Raw genomic sequence first — 27,189 nt, forward strand, 5'->3', positions numbered from 1 at the left:
TGCAGCAATCCCAGGACAGAGATGAGAGCATGAGAGCAAGGTGGTGAATTAAAATGGTAAGCAACCGGAAGCTCAGGATCATGCTTGCAGACTAAGTGGAGGTGTTCAGCAAAGTGGTCACCCAAGCTGCATTTGGTCTCTCTAGTGTAGAGGACACTGCACTGTGAACAGCGAATACAGTATACTAAATTGAAAGAAGTACAAGTAAATCGCTGCTTCAGCTGAAAGGAGTGTTTGGGGCCTTGGATGGTGAGGAGAGAGGAGGTAAAAGAGCAGGTATTACACCTCCTGCAATTGCATGGGAAGGTGCTGTGGAAAAGGGACGAGGTGTTGAGGTGATGGAGGAATCGACCAGGCTGTCACAAACAGAAAGGTCCCTTCGGAATGCTGACAGGAGAGGGGAGGGGAAGATGTGTTTGGTGGTGGCGGAAATGGTGGAGGATATGGAGGCTGGTGGGGTAGAAAGTGAGGACAACACTGTTGCAGTTCTGGGTGGGAGGGTAAGGGGTGAGGGCAGAAGTGCGGGAAATGGGTCGGACATGGTCGAAAGCCCTGTCAACCACAGTGTGGGGGGGAAGCCTCGGTTGAAGAGAAAGGAAGACATATCAGAGGCGCTGTTGTGGAAGGTTGCATCATCAGAACAGATGCGTTGGAGACGGAGAAACTGGGAAAATGGAATGGAGTCCTTACAGGAGGCAGAGTGTGAGGAAATATAGTCAAGGTAGCCGTGCAAGTCGGTGAGTTTACAATAAATACTAGTGGACAGCCTATCCCCAGAGATAGAGACAGAGAAGTCGAGGAAGGGAAGGGAAGTGTCAGAGATGGACCATGTAAAGGTGAGGGAAGGGTGGAAATGGGAAGCAAAGTTGATGAAGTTTTCCAGTTTGGGGCGGGAGCAGGAAGCGGCACCAATACAATCATCAATGTAACGGGAAAAAGAGTTGGAGAAGGGGGCCTGAGTTGGACTGGAACAAGGAATCTTCGACATACCCCACAAAAAGACAGACCATTAGACCCATATGGGTACCCAAAGCAACACCTTTTATTTAGAGGAAGTGAGTGGAGTTGAAGGAGAAGTTGTTCAATGTGAGAACGTTCAGCCAGGTGGAGGAGGGTGGTGATGGATGGGGACTGGTTGGGCCTCTGTTCAAGGCAGAAGTGGAGAGCCCTCAAACCGTCCCGGTGGGGGATGGAGGTGTAGAGAGATTGGACGTCCATAGTAAAGAGGAGGCGGTTAGGGCCAGGAAACTGGAAACTGTCGAAATGACGTAGGGTGTCAGAAGCGTCATGGATGTAGGTGGGAAGAGACTGGACAAGGGGAGAAAAATTAGAATCAAGATGGGAGGAAATAAGTTCAGTGGGGTAGGAATAGGCTGAAATGATGGGTCCACCAGGACAGTTCTGTTTGTGGATTCTGGGAAGAAGATAGAAGCTGGCTGTTCGGGGTTGTGGGACTATGAGGTGGAAAGCTGTAGAGGGAAGATCTCCAGAGGAGATGAGGTCAGTGACAGTCCTGTGGACAGTAACTTGATGTTCAGTGGTGAGGTCATGGTCCGGGGGAGGTAGGAAAAAGTGTCTGAGCGTTGGCGCTGAGCCTCTGCAAGGTAGAGGTCGGTTGCCAGACAACAACAGCATCATCTTTGTCAGCGGGTTTGAGCACAATGTCAATTAACCAGAAGTGTTTTTATGACAATCCAGTAGTTTCATAAGAACATAAGAACTAGGAGCAGGAGTAGGCAATTCAGCCCCTTGAGCCTGCTCTGCCATTCAATACGATCATGGTTGATCTCATCTCGGCCTCAACTCCACTTTCCTGCCCGTTCTCCATAACCCTTCAACCCATTTCTAATTAAAAATCTGTCTATCTCCTCCTTAAATTTACTCAATCTCCCAGCATCCACTGCACTCTGGGGTAGTGAATTCCACAGACTCACGACCCTTTGAGAGAAGCAATTTCTCCTCCTCTCTGTTTTAAATCTGCGACCCATTATCCTAAAACTATGACCTCTCATTCTAGATTGCCCCACCAGAGGAAACATCCTCTCTATGTCAACTTTGTCAATCCTCTTAATCATCTTATATACCTCAATTAGATCTCCTCTCATTCTTCTAAACTCCAGAGAGTAAAGCCTAAATTAGCACCGCAGCCTCACAGCTCCAGCAACCCGGGTTCAATTCTGGGTACTGCCTGTGTGGAGTTTGCAAGTTCTCCCTGTGTCTGCATGGGTTTCCTCCGGGTGCTTCAGTTTCCTCCCACATGCCAAAGACTTGCAGGTTGATAGGTAAATTGTCCATTAGCAATTGCTCCTAGTATAGGTAGGTGGTAGGGAAATATAGGGACCGGTGGGGATGTGGTAGGAATATGGAATTAGTGTAGGATTAGTATAAATGGGTGGTTGATGGTCGGCACAGACTCGGTGGGCCGAAGGGCCTGTTTCAGTGCTGTATCTCTAAACTAAACTATAAGACAAGCCCCTCATCTTTGGAATCAATCTAGTGAACCTCCTCTGAACTGCCTCCAATGCAACTACATCCCTCCTCAAGTAAGGGGACCAAAACTGTATGCAATACTCCAGCTGCGGTCTCACAAATGCCTTGTACAGTTGCAGCAACACTTCCCTACTTTTATACTCTATTCCTTTAGTAATAAATGCCAAAATTCCATTTACCTTCCTTATTACCTGCTGCACCTGCATATTAGTTTTCTGCGATTCATGCACGAGGACACCCAGATCCCTCTGCACTGAAGCACTCTGAAGTTTCTCTCCATTTAGATAATTTGTCTTTCTGTTCTTCCGACCAAAATGGATAACCTCACACTTATCCATATTAAACTCCATCTGCCAAATTTTGGCCCATTCGCCTAACCTATCCATATCCATTTGTAAATTTCTTATTTCTTTATTGCAAGTATTTTAGCCTCATCTGCAAATTTGGCTATAGTACCTTCTATCCCTGCATCCAAGTCATTAATATAGATTGTAAATAGTTGGGGCCCGAGGACCGAACCCTGTGGCACCCCACTAGTTATATCTTGCCAACCAGAAAAGGACCCATTTATCCTGACTCTCTGTTTTCTGTTGGTTAGCCAATCCTCTATCCAAGCTAATAAATTGCCCCTAACCCCATGTGATCTTAAATAAAAGCAAAATACTGCGGATGCTGGAAATCTGAAATAAAAACAAGAAATGCTGGAACCACTCAGCAGGTCTGGCAGCATCTGTGGAAAGAGAAGCAGAGTTAACGTTTCGGGTCAGTGACCCTTCTTCGGAACTGACAAATATTAGAAAAGTCACAGGTTATAAACAAGTGAGGTGGGGGTGGGGCAAGAGATAACAAAGGAGAAGGTGCAGATTGGACCAGGCCACATAGCTGACCAAAAGGTCATGGAGCAAAGGCAAACAATATGTTAATGGTGTGTTGAAAGACAAAGCATTAGTACAGATTAGGTGTGAATACACTGAATATTGAACAGCAGCAAGTGCAAACCTGAAAAAAAACAGTGGGTAAGCAAACTGAACAAACTAAGATGAAATGAAATAAATGCAAAAAAAAGATTGTAAAAAATGTAAAAAAGAATGTAAAAAAAAGGAAGAAAAAATAACTAAAAATGAAAGTAAAATGGGGGGCTGTCATGCTCTGAAATTATTGAACTCAATGTTCAGTCCGGCAGGCTGTAGTGTGCCTAATCGGTAGATGAGATGCTGTTCCTCGAGCTTGCGTTGATGTTCACTGGAACACTGCAGCAATCCCAGGACAGAGATGTGAGCATGAGAGCAGGGGGGAGTGTTGAAATGGCAAGCAACCGGAAGCTCAGGGTCCTGCTTGCGGACTGAGCGGAGATGTTCCGCAAAGCGGTCACCCAGTCTGCGCTTGGTCTCCCCAATGTCGAGGAGACCACACTGTGAGCAGCGAATACAGTATACTACATTGAAAGAAGTACAAGTAAATCGCTGCTTCACCTGAAAGGAGTGCTTGGGGCCTGGGATAGTGAGGAGAGAGGAGGTAAATGGGCAGGTACTACACTTCCTGCGATTGCAGGGGAAGGTGCCCTGGGACGGGGACGAGGTGGTGGGGATAATGGAGGAGTGGACCAGGGTGTCGCGGAGGGAACGATCCCTTCGGAATGCTGACAGGGGAAGGGAGGGGAAGATGCGACTGGTAGTGGCATCACGCTGGAGGTGGCGAAAATGGCGGAGGATGATCCTTTGGATATGGAGGCTGGTGGGATGAAAAGTGAAGACAAGGGGAACTCTGTCACGGTTCTGGGAGGGAGGGGAAGGGGTGAGGGTAGAGGTGCGGGGAATGGGTCGGACACGGTTGAGGGCCCTGTCAACCATAGTGGGGGGAAATCCTCGGTTGAGGAAAAAGGAGGTCATATCAGAAGCACCGTCATGGAAGGTAGCATCATCAGAGCAGATGCGTCGGAGACGGAGAAACTGGGAGAATGTAATGGAGTCCTTACAGGAGGTAGGGTGTGAAGAAGTGTCGTCGAGGTAGCTGTGGGAGTCGGTGGGCTTATAATGGATATTGGTAGACAGCCTATCCCCAGAGATGAAGACAGAGAAGTCGAGGAAGGGAAGTGTCAGAGATGGACCATGTAAAGGTGAGAGAAGGGTGGAAATTGGAAGCAAAGTTGATATTACCCATGTGATCTTACCTTGTGTATTAACCTTTTGTGCGGCACCTTATCAAATGCCTTCTAGAAGCCCAGATATACTACATAAATACATAATATACAGTTACCATTACTGAGACTAATCCTCTTAAACTAGATTGCCATTTTAGTGCAAATTCCTAACAACAGTTTCTGTGTTGTTTTTAGTTTGCACAAGGAATTTTTAATTGCTAGTGAGTTTGTGGCATAACTGGAAGATTAGTCATATTGGCACAAATGCAAACATGACCACTGCTGTAAACAATGTGTGAGATAAACCATGGTGTCAATTCTCATCCTCACCACTTGGATAGCAATCTGGCAAAGAGGATAACGCACATTTTATAGATCCCGTCCGATTTTCAATCCACTGAAAATAATGCAAGGCAAATCAGATGTATTCTATAAATGGTGAGCAATCCCCATGTTTTAAGTCGGCACAATTGCTATCCATGAAATCTGTGAACAAACCTATATTTAGCTTAGTTTTAGGGTTTTTTTGTATTTTGTTACTAATTGAACTACTGTGGTCATTGCTCCAGAACTTAGTCACTTGTTTCCTTCATCTCTAAGTGTGCAGTCCTACAATCTCATCTTCACAGAATCACAGAATAATACAGTATAGAAGAGGCCCTTCGGCCCATCGAGTCTGCACCGATGCATTAAAACACCTTACATGTTTACCTAATCCCATTTGCCAGCACTTGGCCCATAGCCTTGAATGTTATGACGTGCCAAGTGCTCATCCAGGTACTTTTTAAAGGATGTGAGGCAACCTGCCTCTACCACCCTCCCATCTTCCTGTAACCCAAGACACTCAACCTCATTGTTAACCACTCGGCCAATCTTTGTGTCATGCACGAACGTACTGATCCTACCCCCCAAATAGTCATCTATGTCGTTTATATAAATGACAAACAATAGGGGACCCAGCACAGATCCCTGTGGCACGCCACTGGACACTGGCTTCCAGTCACTAAAACAGCCATCTGTCATCACTCTCTGTCTGCTACAGCTAAGCCAATTTTGAATCCACCTTATCAAGTTACCTTGTATCCCATGTGCATTTGCTTTCTTGATAAGTCTCCCATGTGGGACCTTGTCAAAGGCTTTGCTGAAATCCATGTAAACTACATCAACTGCACTACCCTCATCTACACACCTGGTCACATGCTCAAAAAATTCAATCAAATCTGTTAGGCACGACCTCCCTCTGACAAAGCCATGCTGACTATTCCTAATCAAATTTTGCCTGTCCAAGTGGTGATAGATTCTCTCGTTCAGAATTTTCTCCAATAGTTTCCCTACCACTGACATGAGACTCACTGAGCTGTAGTTCCCTGGCTTATTTCTACAACCTTTCTTAAATAGTGGGACCACATTAGCTGTTCTCCAGTCCTCTGGCACCTCCCCCGTGGCCAGAGCGTAATTAAAAATTAGGGTCAGAGCCCCTGCAATCTCCACCCTCGCCTCCCACAGCACCCTGGGACACAAATCGTCCGGACCTGGAGATTTGTCCACTTTTAAGCCTTCCAATACCTTGTCACTCCCTATGACAATTTGCTCAAGAACCTCACAGTCTCTCTCTCTAATTTCCATATCTACATCCTCATTCTCTTGTGTGAAGACAGATGTGAAGTATTCATTCAACACCCTACCAATGTCCTCTGGCTCCACCCACAAATTTCCCCCTTGGTCCCTAATGGGTCCTACTCTTTCCCTGGTTATCCTCTTCCCATTGATATACTTATAGAATATCTTGGGATTTTCCCTACTTTTACCAGCCAGAGCTTTCTCATGCCCCCTCTTTGCTCTCCGAATTGCTTTCTTAAGCTCCATCCTACACTTTCTGTACTCCACTAATGCTTCCGTTGATTTGCTCTCCTTGTATTTGCTAAAAGCCTCTCTTTTCCTTCTCATCATACCCTGAATGTTTCTGGTCATCCATGGTTCTCTGGGCTTGTTGCCTCTACCCATTATCCTAGAGGGAACATGTTGGGCCTGTACCCTCCCCATTTCCTTTTTGAATGGCCCCACTGCTCTTGTGTAGATTTCCCGACAAGCAACTCTTTCCAGTCTACCTTGGCCAGATCCTCCTTATTTTACTAAAATCCGCTCCCCCCCCCAATCCAAAACCTTTTTTTGCAACTTGTCTATTTCTTTCTCCATAACAAGCTTAAATTGTACCATGTTATGGTCACTATCACCAAAATGCACCCCCACCAACACATCAACCACCTGTCCGGCTTCATTCCCCAGAATTCGGTCCAGCACTGCACCCTCCCTTGTTGGATCCTCTACATATTGAGCTAAAAAGTTCTCCTGTATACATTTTAAGAATTCCACTCTATCTGAGCCCTTAACACGATGACTATCCCAATTAATGTTGGGAAAGTTGAAATCACCTGATATAATTACCCTATTATTTTTACACACCTCTGCAAATTGCGGACATATTTGCTCCTCAATTTCCCGCTGATTTATATTTAATTCCTAACTCATTCTTTTCGAGGTTCTCAAAATTCTGGGTCCCTTCCCTACCTTCTACAATCCACAGAACCCAGGCTTGATGTCACCTAATTGCTGCTAAATTTACTATGTTAAAGTTGTTGCTAACATCCCAAGGCGCTTCATAGGAGCATTATTGAATAGAATTTAACAGCGAGCCACATCAGGAGATATCACAGCAGATGACCAAAAGCTTGATCATGAGGTATTTTTTAAGGAACATCTTAAAGAAGGATAGAGAGGTTTAGGGAGAGACCTACAAATCCTCATCTTCTCCCTTTTTAACCTTGGTTCTGCAGTTAAATCTTGACGCTTCATTTAAGATACTAATAATAGACATGGAGTTGACGGCACCTTTGCAATAGTCTATGTCTGCCTGGCATTAACATTTCTTGTTTAATGAAAATGTTGTAATAAAGGATGGCCTATGCCAAGCACTTATTGACTGCAAGCATCCCTTTCCACAAATTAGTTATAAGTGTGCCTGATTACATTAGATATTTATGAATTCCATTAATGCATTTGTGGGAGTCTGTTGTTGCTAATTTGATGACATTTGGCTTGAACCAAATCCAAGTCATCACCATGGCGATTGCAAATTGGATCTTAATATGCTCAGACTAACATTATTGCAGCATTTACATAGATTTATGATCTTTCTCTCTATGTTTCTTTCACTCACTGACTATCCTCAATGCTTTATAGGGGAACCATTTTCATTAAATAATGTTGAACAAACCTTTCTTCATTTACACGCATTGCGATAATGTAACTCAATTTGAAACATCGCAATACTTTTGTGTGATTAAGTAGCAAATGGTTATTCCACTACCCTGACAAAGGGCTTTGGAAAATTTATTTTCACAAAAATAACTGCCTGCTTTGGTTTTTAAGCTATGAATAAATCAGCAAAAATGTATGCAAGTTATCGGCTAATACATTACAGCAATTTAATTTGTCTTGGCCTCGATCTTTCCGGTACAGTCCAAAACAGGCAGCACTCAGCCAAGAGGCAAATGTGTGGAAAACATTTTGTTCTCCCCATTTAAAGTTTGTTTTTTGATGTTTCGCACACGTCCACCCACAGCTGCAACACCACGCACAGCCATTGCCATAGATTAGCATTCACATCAGCAACAGATAGGTGAGTGGCCCCTGCCAGCCTGCCCCCAGTTTATGCTGCTTATTAGTTTTTATTCATCATTAGAAAGTCTACGGAATGGCCAAGGTGCTTTATTTTCAGATTCTTTGAGGAAGCACATCAACACAGAACACATTGGAGTCCACTGAATCCAATATTTATACAACTGAGTGAATCCAACATCAAAACACACTAGTCCTAAGCTCTGGAATTCCCTCCCTAAACCTCTTTGCCTCACTTTCCTCCTTTTAAGACACTCCTTAAAAACCCACCTCTTTGGCCAAGCTTTCGGTCATCTCTAATATCTCCTTAGGTGTCTTGGTGTCATATTGTGTTTTATAATGCTCCTGTGATGCGTCTTTGGAGATTTTATTACATTAAAGGCACTATATAAATGCACGTTGTTGCTGCCACTACTGCTACTACTGATGCATTATCTGGTTATTTTCACTCACTGGCTAAATATTGGATCCAGTGTAGCTTATCCTTGCAAATGAATTCTCTGCCACCTTTTACTACAGCTTATTTTCTTTTATTGTGCATTGTTGAGGAAAGGCTGAGGAACTGGCAGTATTAATGTGGTGATTGAGGTACAGCCACGGATATTTGTTCTTCTTACATGATGCTGTGGTCACTGTGTTGTGTAATATTCACAGAGAAACCTAGGCTTGTTATGCAGAATACTCACCCATTGGACTGAATTTAGTGCGGCTGTTTGGAGCAGGAATGGTGCCATGGAGGGGCGGGGGGTGGTGTTGGAGAATCGCGTCGGACGCATCTGCCCGGAATTCCAACGTCATGATGTCAGTTCCGGATCTAGTCAGCGGCAGGAAAGCATCAAGGCTGCCTCTCATGCACCCTTGCGACGGGAATGCAATTTAAATTGCTGAACACTTAGTTTTAATACAATAGCATCTAGTTCGTCGCGATTCAATGGGGGGCTTGGAATTAAGTGGACAACAGGCAGCCCTCGCGAGCCTTTGAAACCCCGGTCATTGAAAGCTGTGACACCAAGGTGAGGCCTCAGTGTCGCAATGGGTAGGCAGCCATGACCAGCACTGCATAGGGGAAGAGGGGGATGTGGAGGCCATTGTCGGTCTACAAAGGGAGATCATTGTGTCAGGTGGGAGAACAGTCGGCGCAAGGTCTCGGGTGTGAGTGCTGGCTGAGCAGGGTCTCGGGTGGTCTGCAAGGAGGGGCTTGGTTTTGGGAGGCTGTATTGGGTGTCCAAACTGTTGGGGGAGATGTTTGGCTGCTTATACTGCTGGATGAGGGGGTCGGCTATCAGCAAGGGTGGGCACCGAGGGCCATCAGTGTGTCTGCTGGGAGAAGTAGCAAAGGCACAGCTGCCAAGGCAGGGTCGTCCCTGCATCTGGAGGCCCACTGATCACCTGCCATGGGTCGCATACACCATGTCTTTTTGGACCCCCGTGACGTGGTGCAGCGTCTCCAAAGGAGGGAGGGCCAAGAGGCAGCTGTGCCTGCCCGTGATGCTCCACGATGAGAGCAGCAGCCGCCGGCCATGCCAAGAAGAACCCACCTGTACCAGAGAGTGTACTGTACTCTAATCAGCTACCTCCAAATTGCCGAGCGCAATTGCCAGCAAAGACTGCTGCTTTCCAGGGAAGCCGTCACGGACTTATGTGCCCTGCTGCATGACGAAGTGCGACATCTGGGATTTGGTGGGCACCCTATGCCCATGACCCTGGAGATCACAGTGGCACTAAACTTTTACACGCTTGGATCATTCGAAGGATCCACCGGGACATGTGTGGGGTGTCCCAGGCAGCAGCTCACCACTACCTTTTTTGCGAGGAGCAGCCTTGACAGAATGAGGTGCGGAGCGGACTTTCAGCTGAGCGGTCAATTTCAGTAAGTTACAAGTTAATCCCTTTTTTGTTTCGGAGGACCGGGGACTGCTGGGTAGGGGAAAACTATTTATTTGGGCAGTGGCAGTACCCGAGACACTACACGTGTAGTGTCTCCCACCCACCCTCCTCCTCTAACCAAAAAAAAAGGACTCTAGTGTGTTGATAAGGTAAGCTTTTTATTTAAAAAGTTCAGTCCGTCGGATTGCTAAGCGAACAAGTTTTGACTTTTTTTTTCGTTTGGTTTTTCAGTAGATTTATTGGGAATCTAGAATAGTGGGAATGGAGGTAAAGGCAGTTGTATGTTCCTCCTGCAGAATGTGGGAGGTAGGGGTCGCCAAGAGTGTCCCTGCTGACTGCATCTGCGGGAAGTGCACCCAACTCCAGCTCCTCGCAGACCGCGTTAGGGAACTGGAGCTGGAGCTGGATGAACTTCGGATCATTCGGGAGGCGGAGGGGATTATTGACAGGAGTTATAGGGAGGCAGTCACACCTCAGGTAGAAGAAGTAGGTAGATGGGTTACCGTCAGGGGAAGGAAAGGGAACCAGCAGGCAGTGCAGGGATCCCCTGTGGCCGTTTCCCTCAACAACAGGTATACCGTTTTGGATACTGTTGGGGGGGACGACTTACCAGGGGTAAGCAATGGGGTGCAGGTCTCTGGCACAGAGTCTGTCCCTGTTGCTCAGAAGGGAAAAGGGAAGAGGAGCAGAGCATTAGTCATTGGGGACTCCATAGTTAGGGGAACAGATAGGAGGTTCTGTGGGAACGAGAGAGACTCACGGTTGGTGTGTTGCCTCCCAGGTGCCAGGGTACGTGATGTCTCCGATCGTGTTTTTGGGATCCTTAAGGGGGAGGGGGAGCACCCCCAAGTCGTGGTCCACATAGGCACCAACGACATAGGTAGGAAGAGAGATGGGGATTTAAGGCAGAAATTCAGGGAGCTAGGGTGGAAGCTTAGAGCGAGAACAACCAGAGTTGTTATCTCTGGGTTGTTGCCTGTGCCACGTGCTAGCGAAGAGAGGAATAGGGAGAGAGAGGAGTTGAACACGTGGCTGCAGGGATGGTGTAGGAGGGAGGGTTTTGGTTTCCTGGATAATTGGGGCTCTTTCTGGGGTAGGTGGGACCTCTACAAACAGGATGGTCTTCACCTGAACCAGAGGGGTACCAATATCCTGGGGGGGAGATTTGTTAGTGCTCTTCGGGGGGGTTTAAACTAAATCAGCAGGGGAATGGGAACCTAAATTGTAGTTCCAGTGTGCAGGCTGTTGAGAGTAGTGAGGTAGGGGATAAGGTTACAGGGACGCAAGAGGGCACTGGCAAGCAAGAACTTGGTTTAAAGTGTGTCTACTTCAACGCCAGGAGCATCCGGAATAAGGTGGGTGAGCTTGCAGCATGGGTTGGTACCTGGGATCCTGATGTTGTGGCCATTTCAGAGACATGGGTAGAGCAGGGGCAGGAATGGATGTTGCAGGTTCCGGGATTTAGATGTTTCAGTAAGAACAGAGAAGAGGGTAAAAGAGGGGGGGGTGTGGCATTGTTAATCAAGGAAAGTATTACAGCGGCAGAAAGGACGTTTGAGGACTCGTCTACTGAGTAGTATGGGCCGAGGTTAGAAACAGGAGAGGAGAGGTCACCCTGTTGGGAGTTTTCTATAGACCTCCGAATAGTTCCAGAGATGTAGAGGAAAGGATAGCGAAGATGATTCTCGACAGGAGCGAGAGTAACAGGGTAGTGGTTATGGGGGACTTTAACTTTCCAAATATTGACTGGAAATACTATAGTTCGAGTACTTTAGATGGGTCTGTTTTTGTCCAGTGTGTGCAGGAGGGTTTTCTGACACAGTATGTGGACAGGCCAACCAGGGGCGATGCTACATTGGATTTGGTACTGGGTAATGAACCCGGCCAGGTGTTCGAATTTGATGTAGGTGAGCACTTTGGCGATAGTGATCACAATTCGGTTAGGTTTACCTTAGCGATGGGCAGGGACAGGTATATACCGCAGGGCAAGAATTATAGCTGGGGGAAAGGAAATTATGACGCGATTAGGCAAGATTTAGGATGTGTAGGATGGGGAAGGAAACTGCAGGGGATGGGCACAAACGAAATGTGGAGCTTATTCAAGGAGCAGCTAATGCGTGTCCTTGATAAGTATGTACCTGTCAGGCAGGGAGGAAGTTGTCGAGCGAGGGAGACGTGGTTTACTCAAGAAGTTGAAGCGCTTGTCAAGAGGAAGAGGGCGGCTTATGTTAGGATGAGACGTGAAGGCTCAGTTAGGGCGCTTGAGAGTTACAAGCTAGCCAGGAAGGATCTAAAGGGAGGGCTAAGAAGAGCAAGGAGAGGACACGAGAAGTCATTGGCGGATAGGATCAAAGAAAACCCTAAGGCTTTCTATAGGTATATCAGGAATAAACGAATGATAAGAGTTAGAACAGGGCCAATCAAGGATAGTAGTGGGAAGTTGTGTGCGGAATCAGAGGAGATAGGGGAAGCGTTAAATGAATATTTTTCATCAGTATTTACAGTAGAAAAAGAAAATGTTGCCGAGGGGATTACTGAGATACAGCCTACTAGGCTAGATGGGATTGAGATTCACAAGGAGGAGGTGTTAGCAATTTTGGAAAGAGTGAAAATAGATAAGTCCCCTGGGCCAGATGGGATTTATCCTAGGATTCTCTGGGAAGCCAGGGAGGAGATTGCAGAGCCGTTGTTGTTGATCTTTAAGTCGTCATTGTCGACAGGAGTAGTGCCGGAGGACTGGAGGATAGCAAATGTTGTCCCCTTGTTCAAGAAGGGGAGTAGAGACAGCCCTGGTAATTATAGACCTGTGAGCCTTACTTCGGTTGTGGGTAAAATGTTGGAAAAGGTTATAAGAGACAGGATTTATAATCATCTTGAAAAGAATAAGTTCATTTGCGATAGTCAGCACGGTTTTGTGAAAGGTAGGTCGTGCCTCACAAACCTTATTGAGTTTTTCGAGAAGGTGACCAAACAGGTGGATGAGGGTAAAGCCGTGGATGTGGTGTATATGGATTTCAGTAAGGCGTTTGATAAGGTTCCCCACGGTAGGCTATTGCAGAAAATACGGAAGTATGGGGTTGAAGGTGATTTAGAGCTTTGGATCAGAAATTGGCTAGCTGAAAGAAGACAGAGGGTGGTGGTTGATGGCAAATGTTCATCCTGGAATTTAGTTACTCGTGGTGTACCGCAAGGATCTGTTTTGGGGCCACTGCTGTTAGTCATTTTTATAAATGACCTGGAAAAGGGTGTAGAAGGGTGGGTTAGTAAATTTGCGGATGACACGAAGGTCGGTGGAGTTGTGGATAGTGTCGAAGGGTGTTGTAGGGTACAGAGGGACATAGATAGGCTGCAGAGCTGGGCTGAGAGATGGCAAATGGAGTTTAATGCGGAGAAGTGTGAGGTGATTCACTTTGGAAGGAGTAACAGCAATGCAGAGTACTGGGCTAATGGGAAGATTCTTGGTAGTGTAGATGAGCAGAGAGATCTTGGTATCCAGGTACATAAATCCCTGAAAGTTGCTACCCAGGTTAATAGGGCTGTTAAGAAGGCATATGGTGTGTTAGCCTTTATTAGTAGGGGGATCGAGTTTCGGAGCCACGAGGTCATGATGCAGCTGTACAAAACTCTGGTGAGGCCGCACCTGGAGTATTGCGTGCAGTTCTGGTCACCGCATTATAGGAAGGATGTCGAAGCTTTGGAAAGGGTGCAGAGGAGATTTACTAGGATGTTGCCTGGTATGGAGGGAAGGTCTTACGAGGAAAGGCTGAGGGACTTGAGGTTGTTTTCGTTAGAGAGAAGGAGGAGGAGAGGTGACTTAATAGAGACATACAAGATAATCAGAGGGTTAGATAGGGTGGATAGTGAGAGTCTTTTTCCTCGGATGAGGATGGCAAACACGAGGGGACATAGCTTTAAGTTGAGGGGTGAAAGATATAGGACAGATGTCAGAGGTAGTTTCTTTACGCAGAGAGTAGTAGGGGCGTGGAACGCCCTGCCTGCAACAGTAGTAGACTCGCCAACTTTAAGGGCATTTAAGTGGTCATTGGATAGACATATGGATGTAAATGGAATAGTGTAGGTCAGATGATCGGCGCAACATCGAGGGCCGAAGGGCCTGTACTGCGCTGTAATATTCTAATTCTAATTCTAATTCTAATACATCAAGGAGGCGACCAATGCCCTGTTCCAGAGGGATGGTGACTATGTGCATTACCAGACTGACCCTGACTGTCAGGCTGAGAGGGCCATCGACTTCAGGGCCAAAGCTGGATTTCCCTGATGTGATAGAATGCAACAATGCGGCAATCAAGGCTCCAACGGATCAGCCAGCCTCCTTAACAGGAAGGGCTTCCATTCGATCAATGTGCAACTGGTCTGCCACCACCGAATGCATTTCCTGCCGGTGTGTGCCCACTTGCCGGGAAGAAGCCATGACACCTAAAGACTTGGACTGTCCCAGGTGCCACAGCCTTTCAGGTCCCCCACCCGCCTTCAGGGATGGATTCTTGGGGACAAGGGCTAACCATTGAAGACGTGGTTTCCGATGCCTGTGAGGAACCCATGCAGTGGAGCGGAGGGGAGGTGCAACAATTGCCACGGCTCTACCCGAGTGATCATGGAATAGGCCAATGGGCTACTGAAGATGAGATTCTGTTGCCTAGATCGATCCAGTGGAGCCCTGCAGTATGCCCCAGCGAGAGTCTTGCATATCGGTGGTCTGCTGTGCTCTGCACAATCTAGCACTGTAGATGGGGGAGGCCTTGCATGATGAGGTCATGATTGAACGACACTCCTCCACCGACAAGGAGGACGCTGAGGAGGGTGATGATCAGGTAGCACTGGATGTTGAAGCCCATGCACCGGAGGCCTCCTTGGTCCATTGTTCAATCTCATGCGTCCCCACTTCCAGCCACCCTGACAGCCACTCAGAATAAAAACAATAAAGACTCACCTCAATGCATGCAATCTGTCGCCTCCTTTCTATTTGTCTTCCATGCCTAGCACCCGGCTAAACCACACGCTATGGCCCATGGAAGAGCTTATTTAAATGAGGGCTGTGGCAACATTGGCATCCACTAAGAGGGAAAGGTGAAGTCAGCAGCTCACAATTAATTCATGATAGAATTTTACACAATGAAGGTTAATTTTAAAAAAAGAACTTTATATGATGAAGCAAATGTCAAATTTCAAACACCCATGAAACTCCAAGTGTGTCTAGGTGGTTTTCTTCATCTGTTTTTTGAGTGCTTCTACAAGGTGTGACCCCTGGGCTGGAGGCAGGCTAATGATCAGGCTGTCCCTTGGCCTGTGATGACTTAGGCGGTCGTCCTCTGGTTGCCTGAGGCCTGGAGGGCCCCAACTGCCTGAGGGTTTCCTGCACTGCTTCAGGACTCTCCTCGGGCATTGCAGCTGCTGGAGCTGGGCTCACTGGTAGAGGGAATGAGGAGCCGGTGTTAACACTCAGAGTGCCTTGAGGGGAGTCCCCAGCTGTGGACGTCAGCCTCTCCTTCTCCCTTTCATGGCTCATGAATCTCCCTGCTGACCAGGAGATAGGATAATGAACTGGAGAAGACTGCAGGTGCCTTGTCTTTCTCTCGCCTTGCCACTGCTGTGTTGAGTTCATGTTCAAGGTGACGGTGTGCAGGAGTCTGCGGCAGCTGTGGGATCTGGCTCTCCAAGAGGGTTGCCAACCTCTTGATGGAGGAAGTCATATGCTCACATGCCTGAGACATGGCAGCACTCATGGCATAGATGGACTCCTCCATCATCCGCTCATGGATGTCCATTGCCTCTGGCATCTCTGTCAGATGTTGCCTTACCTCTCTCTGCAACTCTATGTCCTGTGCTGTCGAAACCAGAGGCTTGTCATCAGCCTGGGGCTCAGCATGGGTCTGGCCACCCACAGTCCTCCGACTGATGGAGGTCTCGGCTGTCTCAGCCTCATCTAGCTGCTCAGGCACGAGTGTGGTGCTCTCACCAGTTTGTAATACTGATTCTACAGCCGAGTGGAAACCCACCGAGGTGAAAGTGTCTGTGCTGGTGGGAGATGCAGGAGTGTCATGGCATGATGCATCCTCTGACTGCAGTTACTCCTCAGAGGTTGACGACTGTTCCCCTTCTGCTGGAGTCTCCTGCAGATGCCGACCTGCATGAGAGAACGCAAACATTTTGTGGGTTAAGCTGCGCAGATCTAGCCATGCCAACCATGCATGATGTGGGTCAATAGAAGACTCACTCTCATGCAGAGATTCCTGTCTCTCCATCTGATATGGAGCAGCCGCCCTGGGTCCCCACTAATTCTAATGTTTCCTGTGCTATGGAGAGAGACTGAAGATCTGGGATGCTTCCACCAGTCTGGGATTCTCCCTCCTGTTATGGGACCCCATGTCCTGCAAGTGGAAAGAGGGAGATAGTCATACTTCACAGAGAGATCAACATGACAGTTCTGCTAGTGTCAGCCCTTCATCCCCTACTGAAGTATTACATATAGCTCATGTTGCCATATGCTCTCAGGAGTTTATGGGGGGTGAGCTGTGAAAGAAGGTGGCCTGTGGCCAAGATGCAGCCATGCATATGTCAGGATGAGGTGATGTCTAATCCCCTCTGCCAGCACTGATGCAGAGCCTCCCTCTCCATGTCCTACTTTCTCCTGCATAGCCACTTGCAATCCCTAATAAAGAGAGAGGTATGGAGCAGTCACCTTGGCAGAACGAAGGAGGTCGTTGACCCTCTTGCAACACTGTATCCATATCTGGGGGAAGGGGGGTGACCCCACGGCTGCTGACTTCCTCTGCGATCTCCATCGAGGCTTGCTTGGTCAGGTGGGAGGACCTTTTTTTTTGCCATTTCTGGGGAACAGGACCTCCCGCCTTTCCCTTGCAGCCTGGAGGCAAATCTCGAGGAAGGCATCGCTAAACGATGGGGCCGCTTTTTGCCTCTGCAATCCTGCGGGTTCCATCTCCGTAGTTTGTGGGGTCCAGGATTCACAACTGCAATGGCTTCACCAGAGAGCACTGCAAGTGATTCAAAGGCAACAATGCAAGCAGGGCTGGAAGGGCTTTAAATATGGTGCCAACACCCGCTCTGGAATTATCCGACACCATATTCGGTGTCTCACATCCGTCCCCTGCTGCGTGATTGGCTGAGCCCCGCACCTCCACATAATCACAGTGGGCTGGCCACCCACACAACTAGGGGGAACAATGCCATTTATGGGTCTGCCGCCTGGAGTTGCGACGGCCTCGCTAAATTCAGCCCATTGGTAGAGGAGAGAGACAAATAAAAACACTCAGTTATCGGTGGGTGATGTGAACCTTGTGTTTTAGAAACCTGTAAAAGAAAAGATTTGTGTTTATATAGCACCTTTCATGACCTCAGGACATCCTGAAGTGCTTTGAAGTGGAGATTTAATGTGGAAGTGATGACTAGGGGGGAGATAAGAAGTTCTAAAGGTCCTGGGAAAGAATGAATTCCAGTAGTTAATGGTGCAATGAGTCTGGATATCATTTGCAGTGATACAGGGAGGAGGGAGTATAGAGCTGTGCATTTGGAGGTTGAGACAAAGAAAAGGGGAAAGTTCAGTGGAGCAATGACCATAATAGTATCAAAAATATAAAGAATGAAGAATGGTTACCATGGAGAGAAAGAGAGAGGTTGGAGATGAGATAATTCACGGCCAAAAGTTAATACACTTGCACCTCGCACCATGTAAGGAGGTCAAACAGATCTTAGTGCCTTACCGATTTAAGAAACAAACTGATCACTTTACGGTCTTACTTGGAATAGACCGAGGAACCTCAGGCACAAACATGCTACACCGTCTACCAATCACCGCACCAAACCTCATTATAATGACTCCACCACGTGAGTGAAGAGCTATGTCCATGAATTTCCTGCAATTGCGTTGGTTTGAAATGAGTTTAAAGTTAAGTCCAGAATTTTAAGCACTGCAGGAAATAAAGTCATACTTTTGGTGCTTATTGCACACTTAATTTGTCCTGAGCGAGTCTTGCACTGAATTTTCTGTTTCTTTTATACCGATAATATAAAAATGCATTCAATCGCATTAAAAATTGAAAAGCTTCTTTGTTCGCATATTTTTAAATATGCTGTGCCTAATGTGCGTAAATAATGGCTTGCAATTTAATTCCCATACTTAAAGAAGGACTATATGGTGTGAGTTTGATGCTGTCTTCGGGCCCAATTGTTTATGATGTTTTCCACTTAATTCCACCCATTTTTACATTCCAGCAAGAAATTTGGGTAGTAGGCATTGACAATATAGGCAGACAATTGTGCGCAATTTTGGGTGAATATTCCTGATTGCTCTTCTGCAGGGAAAATTCCACCCCTTGATACTTAGGTGCTGTTCAGCATGGTCATTATGCCTAACTTTGACGCAGCCATTGCTGAGGTGCTCATTGTGGGAAAGGTGTATCCATAAAGGTACATCCTGAGGCCAATTCCCACTGCTGGAAGACTCACCAGATTGGCAGCTTCTTGACTCCTGTTCTTGGGAGAGTCTAATTGATGGCATTTTTTTCAAACAAAAAATCTATCAAAATGGATTGTCGAGGCAACCTCTTTGATGATGTGCCTCCTTATGGGATATCGTGTTTATAAAATGTAAATTTTATAAAATTACTGAAGAGTATTTGCACGGAGGTTTTTGAGAGATCTTTAATGTGATGGTTAAAGTCGTTTGTCATTTTGTGATTTTTGAGGTGATCTGTTTTGAAGTTGTCACGATTAAATGGATTTGGTAGATTGGTAGATTGGGCGGCACAGTGGCGCAGTGGTTAGCACCGCAGCCTCACAGCTCTAGCGACCCGGGTTCGGTTCTGGGTACTGCCTGTGCGGAGTTTGCAAGTTCTCCCTGTGTCCGCGTGGGTTTCCGCCGGGTGCTCCGGTTTCCTCCCACGGCCAAAGACTTGCAGGTTGATAGGTAAATTGGCCATTGTAAATTGCCCCTAGTGTAGGTAGGTGGTAGGAGAATTGAGGGAAGGTGGGAATGTGGTAGGGAATATGGGAATAATGTAGGATTAGTATAAATGGGTGGTTGTTGGTCGGCACAGATTCGGTGGGCCAAAAGGCCTGTTTCAGTGCTGTATCTCTAAAATAAAAAATAAAAAATTCTCTCACCATCTCTCTCCCTCTGTCTCTTTATCTCTGTCTATCTCTCTGCCTCGCTCTCTCTACGCTTTTCTGAAGGTTGTTCTAGTTTGGTCACCCTCTGGCACGTCACCCAAGTCGTAGCCGCCTATTTGTGCACAACAAGCTCCCACAAACGCACCAAGGCTCCTTCAACAGAACCTTCCAAGCCTGCGACCTCTGCCACCTACAAGGACAAGGGCAGCAGATGCACGGGAACACCACCACCTGCAAGTTCCCCTCCAAGCCACGCACCATCCTGACTTGGAACTTTATTGCTGTTCCTTCACTGTCACTGGGTCAAAATCCTGGAGCTCCCTCCCTAACAGTACTGCGGGTGTACCTACCCCACATGGACTGCAGCAGTTCAAGAAGGTGGTTCACCACTGCCTTCTCAAGGGCAAGTGGGGATGGGCAATGAATGCTGGCCTGGCCAGCGACACCCAAATCCCCCAAAAGAATAACAAAAAAAATTACAGGTCTGAAAAAAAAAGGCAGGAAATTGCTGGCTTACTTTCTATTTTCTGATATATCTAAGATTATTCAGTTCTGATTTGTTAGTGGTTTGTACAAAGTATGTTGGCAAAGTATGAAGAATGGATTAGAACACAAGATGTTTCAATAGACAAAGGGATGAACTCGGGCTGACTTAGTTTCTGAATTTGCAATTGGGTGGATGACGGTATTTCCTCCCTTCTTCTTCTTGCAGCATTCTGATACATGGTGCAAAAAGCATACCAGAATAAATTTTAAATTACCTGACAAATAATTATTCTGCGGTAAGGGAGAGTGTCTCATTTCACCGAATGAAATAGATGAAACAGTGCTTGAGGTACTGCAGTATGGTGTGTGTGGGTGTTGGCATGAGTGTAGCAGAATTATTGGGCAGAATGTTATTCTATTTTCAGAGTCTGCATTTCAAAACTCTTAATCATTTACATGATGCTCTCTTCACAATGCAGCTGAATCATTCCAAGTGAGTTTGCTGAGAGGTAAGCGTTCAGCTTTAGTTTTACTCAATTAGTCAGAGGAGAGAGAAAGAGACTGAAAATTGGATTAAATACATTTTAATTTAGTTGCACGGAAACATTGGTAAAATTGACTTTAAAGAGAAAGCAGGAAAATGAGAGAGAATTCAAGCTTTGAATTATTACAAGACAATTTGAGTGTTTGCATCGAATTGAAAGATATAGGACTAACAAAAAATGAATTTGAATATCTTTACATGTTTTTGTACTTGCTTTGTTCAAAAGAGACTGCAGCAAATAAAGTTAGATGTGAATCTCAATGTTATTGTTACTCTGACTGAAATGGCAATAAGATCTCCTGTTGCTGGTAGTTGCAAGGCCCAAACCTGGGCCCGATGACCAACATCTGTTGGTTCGAGTAAAAAAGAGAGAGTGATGTGAGGTCAATAATCAAAAATGGACAGAATTCCCTTTTGACATTCAGTATTAAATCCATTGTTGCAGTGTTGTGTTGGTGCAGTTGGAAGTTTTACACAGTGAAAAAGAATTGCAATTGCATTTCCCACTCTTAGGTTCATAGGTCATTAATCTATATTATGCATGAATGACAGTCAAAACTCCCCATCAAATAGCACTGTGGAGCTCTCTCAATCTACAGAAATGCATCTGCGGAAAATCACAAGTTTACTCCTCTATCCCTCTGCCTCTCTTCTGCTTTAAAATGCTCCTTAAAACACAATTCTTTGTCCAAACCTTTGTTCACCTGTCCTAAATATCTTATGTGGCTCAGTGTCAAGTTTTGGTAATAACACTCCTGTGAAGAGCACTGGCAGATTTTACCACATTTTGCTGGTGCTATATAAATGCAAGTTGTTGTTATAGTAGAGAGTGCACTCCAAAAAATGAAGGCTGACACAGAATCCACAGAATCTAAAGGTTTAAAGTACAATGAATACAGATTTAACAGATAGACAAGGCAAACAATCAGTGTGCCCTTTACTTGATCCTGATTACTTTTGCAAAGAATGTAATAACAGATTGAAGACCTACAAGGAACAAAGGCATATTGACATTACTTAGAACAGCTTCCAACTTCCGTCATGAGGTAATAGACTGATGAAGACGCACAAACTATATTAGCAAATCCTCCAAGCTGAATTCCAGCAATGTTATTGGGTGAATTATTAATTCAATAGCCTTGAAGTCACACTATGCAAATGTCATCCAAATGTTTAACGCATTCATGTGAAATTCTTTTGTTCACTGTTTAAACAGAAGAGTTTATTTTAAATGGATTCATACCTCTGTTAAAATAGCAGGCAAGGGAATTTAATTCAAACTCATGCAATTTACACACCAGAAATGCGTCACCTGACTTATTGTAATCAAACAAAATAGCAATCAAAAGAGGAATCCAAGGTCCATGGCTGAAAAAGGAGCTCTTCATACTGCATACACAGGGCTGAATTTTTGTCAAAGCAGCAGGGGCCCCAATGATGGGCTCAAAAGCCGGGGGCAACCCCACCTGAGCTGTTTGAGGGGAACCTCAGCTGCATTTTAGGCCCATCTGGCAACTGGCAGGGCTTCTGTCCCTTTTAAAGGATAAGAGGCCACCTCCAAGAGCTGCTGGCCAATGGGAGGGCCAACAGCTCTTCAGTCTCAACAGTGTCACCGGGGGCAGTGGCCACTGCCGGCACTGCACCCAGCTGAGAGGATGCAGCAATGGATGTTGCCCTCGTAACTGGGATGGCTGGGGCCAGTCAGGCAGGCCCTGGAGAGTTGTGGAAGGAGTAGGGGTTTGGTGAGGGCAGAAGGGGGGTGTTGGCGCAGTGTGGCCATTGCCGCCAGAGGGCCCCTCCATGGGCCACAGAGTGCCTGATTAGGAGGGGCCCCCAAGTTCATAGGGAAGCCACCAGGGTTCACCAGGCAGTCTTCCCAAGTGGTGGAGGGCCAACTGCCGCTGGTAAAATGTCAGCGGAGGTGAGGAGGCACTCCACCCCCAGCCTTCCTCATCATTTTACAGACCATCCCCATCCCCGCCTTCCAGCCCATCCCTGGAGGGCTGGTAAAATCCAGCCCATTGGATCCGTATGTGTTTACAGGTGGTTTAACATGTCTACATATAGTATGACTATGTCTATGTATGCTCTAACTGGCAATTCTGAAAGGGACTGCTGAAGGCCAGCATCAAGAATTTAAGATTTAAAAGAACTTACCTGAATGTGGAGTCAGCAAGTGCAGGCTCCCAACTCCATATTAAAACCATAGGCCATTGCAGGCCTTCACTTGCCACCCTCTCCCAATCATTCGCCCCCTCTCCCAATCGCCTTCATCCCTCCCGATTGTTTCCCACTTCTCCTGAGACATAGCTGCCCACATAAATAAGGTATCAAGTGGGCTTTGGGCATCAATATTCAATTGCTGGTTGCTGTTTTTCAGGTTCAGAACAAGAAATTGTGAGTTAACTTCATCCCTAGAGTGGGCAGTATGAGGAGTTCCAGTTTCAAAGAGAAAAAGAACGAAAGACTTGCATTTATATAGTGCTTTTTATGACCACAGGACATTTCAAAGCACTTTACAGCAAAGGCTTTTTGAAGTGTAGTCACTGTTGTAATGTAGGAAACGCGGCAGCCAATTTGCACACAGCAAGATCCCACAAACAGCAATGGCGTAATGACCAAGTAATCTGTTTTAGTGATGTTGAGTGAGGGATAAATATTGGCCAGGATACCGGAGATGACTCCCCTGCTCTTCTTCAAAATAGCACCATAAAATCTTTTACATCCACCTGAGCAGGTAGATGGGGGCCTCAGTTTAAAGTCTCATTCAAAAGACGGCACCTCCAACAGTGCAGCACTCCTTCAGTACTGCACTGGAGTGTCAGCCTTGATTTTTGGATATTTTATGTGTTGGAGAGTGAGTTTGGAAAGGTGAACCCAGGATTTAGGACTTCCAATAATGAAGTTTCCTAGAAATGAACTTCTTTTCATTAGAGAAAACATTGGTAGGAAACAGAATCTGATTTTTATAAAAGCTGAGAGAAATGGATGGTGTCGATTCAAACTGGTTACTTAATTTGGATTGTGAGCACAGAAATAAAGGACTAAGAAAAAAATGAACATACCTCACATAAGACTAGAGATTATAGAATACTTTTTATTTATTGAAATACTGGATATTTGAAACAAGAGTCCAAACTAAAATTGGCAATATTGCATTTATTTAGAGAAAAGTTTTTGAATATTAACATAGGAAGTGTGAGACCGAGGAACATGAATATAGTTAAAGATACTGAACTCTATACTGAACAGTAGGTTTCCTGAGCTGCTAGCCTGTAGAAATGTCATGGTTACAAAGAGGACTACCAAGGATGAACGGCATCAGAGGCAAAAGCCTTTGTGTCATTTAAGAGATAGTCAAATGGTGTGATGCAGGGACTGTCTGTTCCACGTGGACACGTTACATTAGGTTGAATTGCTTTCCTCATCTGTAAACTTGCAAGATGTAAAGTTGAATATTCTGGAGTTTTGCTGAACATTAAATGGGTTGCCAAGAGTGGCTTGCTTACAATCTGTGACAGTCCTCTTCCCCCACCGTGATCTTTTTTTAGTAACATTGCTTTGAAAGCTTCAAACTGCCCAATCCTCTGTTAGAAATCGATATCTGTACATTTCAAGTGCTTCAAAATACAGTTTATTTAAAAGCAAGAAAGAGTTGTGTTTAAAAAGCACTATTCTCAACCTTAAGACATTCCAAAGCATGTTACAGCCAATGAAATACTTCTGAAGTGTAGTCACTATTGTAATGTAGGAAACACAACAGCCAATTTGCACACAGCAAGCTTCCACAAACAGTACTGTGATAATGTCCAGATGGACTTTTTTCTTGATTGGGGGACAAATATTGACTGGGACACAGGGGAGAACTCTTCTGCTCTTCTTCAAAACCATGCCATAGAATCATTTACATCCACCGACGAGGGCAGACAGAGCCTCCATTTAATGTCGCATCTGAAAGACAGCAGCTCTGACAATGCAGTACTCCCTCAGCCTAGTGTTCAAGAACTGGGAAGATTTCCAGGCAATTTACTCTCAGGCTTCTTACCAATCTGATTGTCCAATACTGCTCAGTAACTGCTCATAGTGAAATATATATGAGGGTGCTACTACTTTGACCCATTGACAAATGCTCCATCTTTTCCCATGGGGAAGTTGTCATCAGCAGCAGGTGAAATTAACTCAAGTGCTTGAGTGAGACCATCTAAAAATCTGCATTCATCTGAATTCCACAAGGGGGCAAGGAGTGGTTCCAACAATCTCAAACCTGGGCCTGGCCCTGTTTGACTAGCGGGTTGGTCAATTGCTATCTTTAAAGTGAACGAACAGGTCAGGTGTCGTGATGAAGTGGCCGCAAATGCTGATGTCTTCAATTTTGAAAATGACATTGAATAACAACATGGAAACAAATCTTTCAGTCCAGTCAGTCCATGATGCGAATCCTCCGCACGAGCACTATCCTAATCCTGTGTACCTATCCTGTTCCTATTTCCCGTTACCACTCACACCTCTGTCGTGTTTTGAGAATTGCATTGTACATATTGTTCACTTGAGGCTACCATGCACACATGAGCCAGCAGAGGGAGCTGAAAGAGGCAGTGAAAATAAAACAGAATAAAGAAGGCTCCATTCTGTCCAGCAGCATGCCATCTCAGTCTTTACCTCACATTTCTTACCCCACACATCCACCCATACCCCCCAGTTTCTGGCATAGATGCTTTTAAGGGAAAGCTCAATAAGTACATGAGGGAGAAAGACAGTAGAACGACATGTTGATGAGGTTAAATGAAGTAGGGTGGGAGGAGCATCAACACCAGCATAGACCTGTTGGGTCAAGTGGCCTGTTCCTGTGCTGCAAATCCTATGTAGCTTGCTCTGTTCAGAGTTCTTCCAAAGATTACAGGGCTGTGTATGTACATATGTATGTATGTGTGTATGTGTAAAAGTGATTGCTTGTAAATATCAGACACACTGACAGGGACCCCCTGAAAATATTGATACACTCCTCAGAAACTCCTGCGCTAACCACTCGAAAGACAGCATAAGCTGCTCAGAAGAAAACAATGCTATTGTTAGAGATAACAGCTACTGAAGTAACGTGATAAATACAGCAAGTATGCAGAATTATTGATAATGTGTTCATGCCCAATCTTATGGAGCAGTTATTGAACAAGCTGCAAACATTTCTTAAAAATATTAATTTTCCCAAGACTAGTAAGGGTGCCAACTGTCACACCTGAATAAAGAGTGACGTCTCTGACACTGACTTCCATGTTTGTCTCCCTGTGGGTCCATGCACTAGCAAGAACTTGATTGAAAGATATGGGGTAGAGAAGAGGGTGGATATTGATTTTCATAATCCAGATCTTTTCAGATGTCTCATGTCACAAAATAGTTTTGGATGAAGGAGGCTCTTCAGCCCATTGGGCCTAGTCCAGAATACAAATCCTGTAACTCCCATTTCATATCTAGCTGCTTATATTTATATTACAGATTTAAAGTATTTGATAAGAGAAGCAAAAGTGACATGAGGAAAAACTTTTTTACGCAGCGAGTGGTTAAGGTCTGGAATGTGCTGCCTGAGAACGTGGTGGAGGCAGGTTCAATTGAAGCATTCAAAAGGGAATTAGACTGTTATATGAAAAGGAAGAATGAGCAGGGTTACGGGGAGAAGGCAGGGGAATGGAACTGAGGGAGTTGCTCTTTCAGAGAGCCAGTGCAAACACAATGGGCCGAATGGCCTCCTTCTGTGCTGTAACAATTCTGTGATTATATGGGTCCAGTGTTGCACTTTCAACCAGCCTTGCTGGCAATGTATTCCACCTGCTAATCACCCTCTGTCTCCCTGGGGTTTACTATTTTCCACAGGAAACATCACAGTTATGCATGCAGCACTTAATGGGTACACTAGTTTACTGGACTGTGCTATTAAAGATAGTCTCTTGCACAGTGCATGATTACTTATCAACTCTGCACAATAATATGAAGTGGATCAGATACTGCCGAATACCATTCAATGATTACTCTTTCACCTCTCCTACTGAATAATCCAAACTCATTTCCCTGCCTTTTGGATCATTTCTGATTGTAATTTGTGACTTCTTTATGTATCATCTCCAAGCCTTCCTCCAAAGCACTCAGTGCCTCTTCCACTCAGGTAATCACATTTGGTGAAATCATTATATAACCTTTACTTAAAAGTACATAAGTTTACAACTCAATCAGTACTAACTGCATGTTGATAAAACCAATCAAGCATAAGTTAAAGAACTTTATTCACTTATTTAGAAAAATCTAACCAGGGCATTCAGTTTTCAGATTGCATGGGGGTGAAATTTATCTTTGCCAGTCGCGTGCAATGGGCTCAAAGTGAATCGGTAGCCACTTTTACACCATGACCCATTTTTTTTTTTGCATTGAAGTCAATGAAAAACATACTATTGATTCGCTATGTGCCTCTTTCATGCTATTGACTTGCACCAATTTCACTTTTCTTGTCTCGAATTCCATGGTGATCCGACAGGTAATCCATCCAATTCTCCAGCTGATTTACTGGAGTCTAGTCAAATTGTTTCTGTGCAAAAATGTGCAACTTTGAATTAACAGGAATGCATCATTGTCGTAGCTCTAAGCATCTAGTTCTCCTAGTGCGTTGATGTATCTGATTCTCTTGGTGCTTTGATGGGTCTTTGGTCCTGAAATTATTGGGTTCAGGGAGGGCTGGAAATAAGATTTGGAATGAACATCATTCCACTAGAATTCCCCACTGACCAAGATGCCTCTTTCAATTATGGTGGGAAGTGCGTGTTTTGGGAACTTC

At 45.5% G+C, this 27,189-nt stretch overlaps 1 protein-coding gene across 4 annotated transcripts in view; it reads left to right on the forward strand.

The window, feature by feature from the left end:
- prkcq (protein kinase C, theta) overlaps positions 1-27,189 on the forward strand; it is a 207,429-nt gene that overhangs the window by 64,346 nt on the left and 115,894 nt on the right. The window contains exon 1 of one of the 4 annotated variants that reach the window (XM_068059528.1): positions 20,322-20,337. The exons of the other annotated variants lie outside the window; for them this stretch is intronic. The gene's annotated coding sequence lies outside the window, so the exon portion shown is untranslated. Of the gene's footprint in view, positions 1-20,321; positions 20,338-27,189 lie in introns of those variants that run through there. 4 annotated transcript variants of the gene reach the window in all.

This window comes from Heterodontus francisci, chromosome 27 (assembly GCF_036365525.1).
Source record: "Heterodontus francisci isolate sHetFra1 chromosome 27, sHetFra1.hap1, whole genome shotgun sequence".
Lineage (NCBI taxonomy): Eukaryota > Metazoa > Chordata > Chondrichthyes > Heterodontiformes > Heterodontidae > Heterodontus > Heterodontus francisci.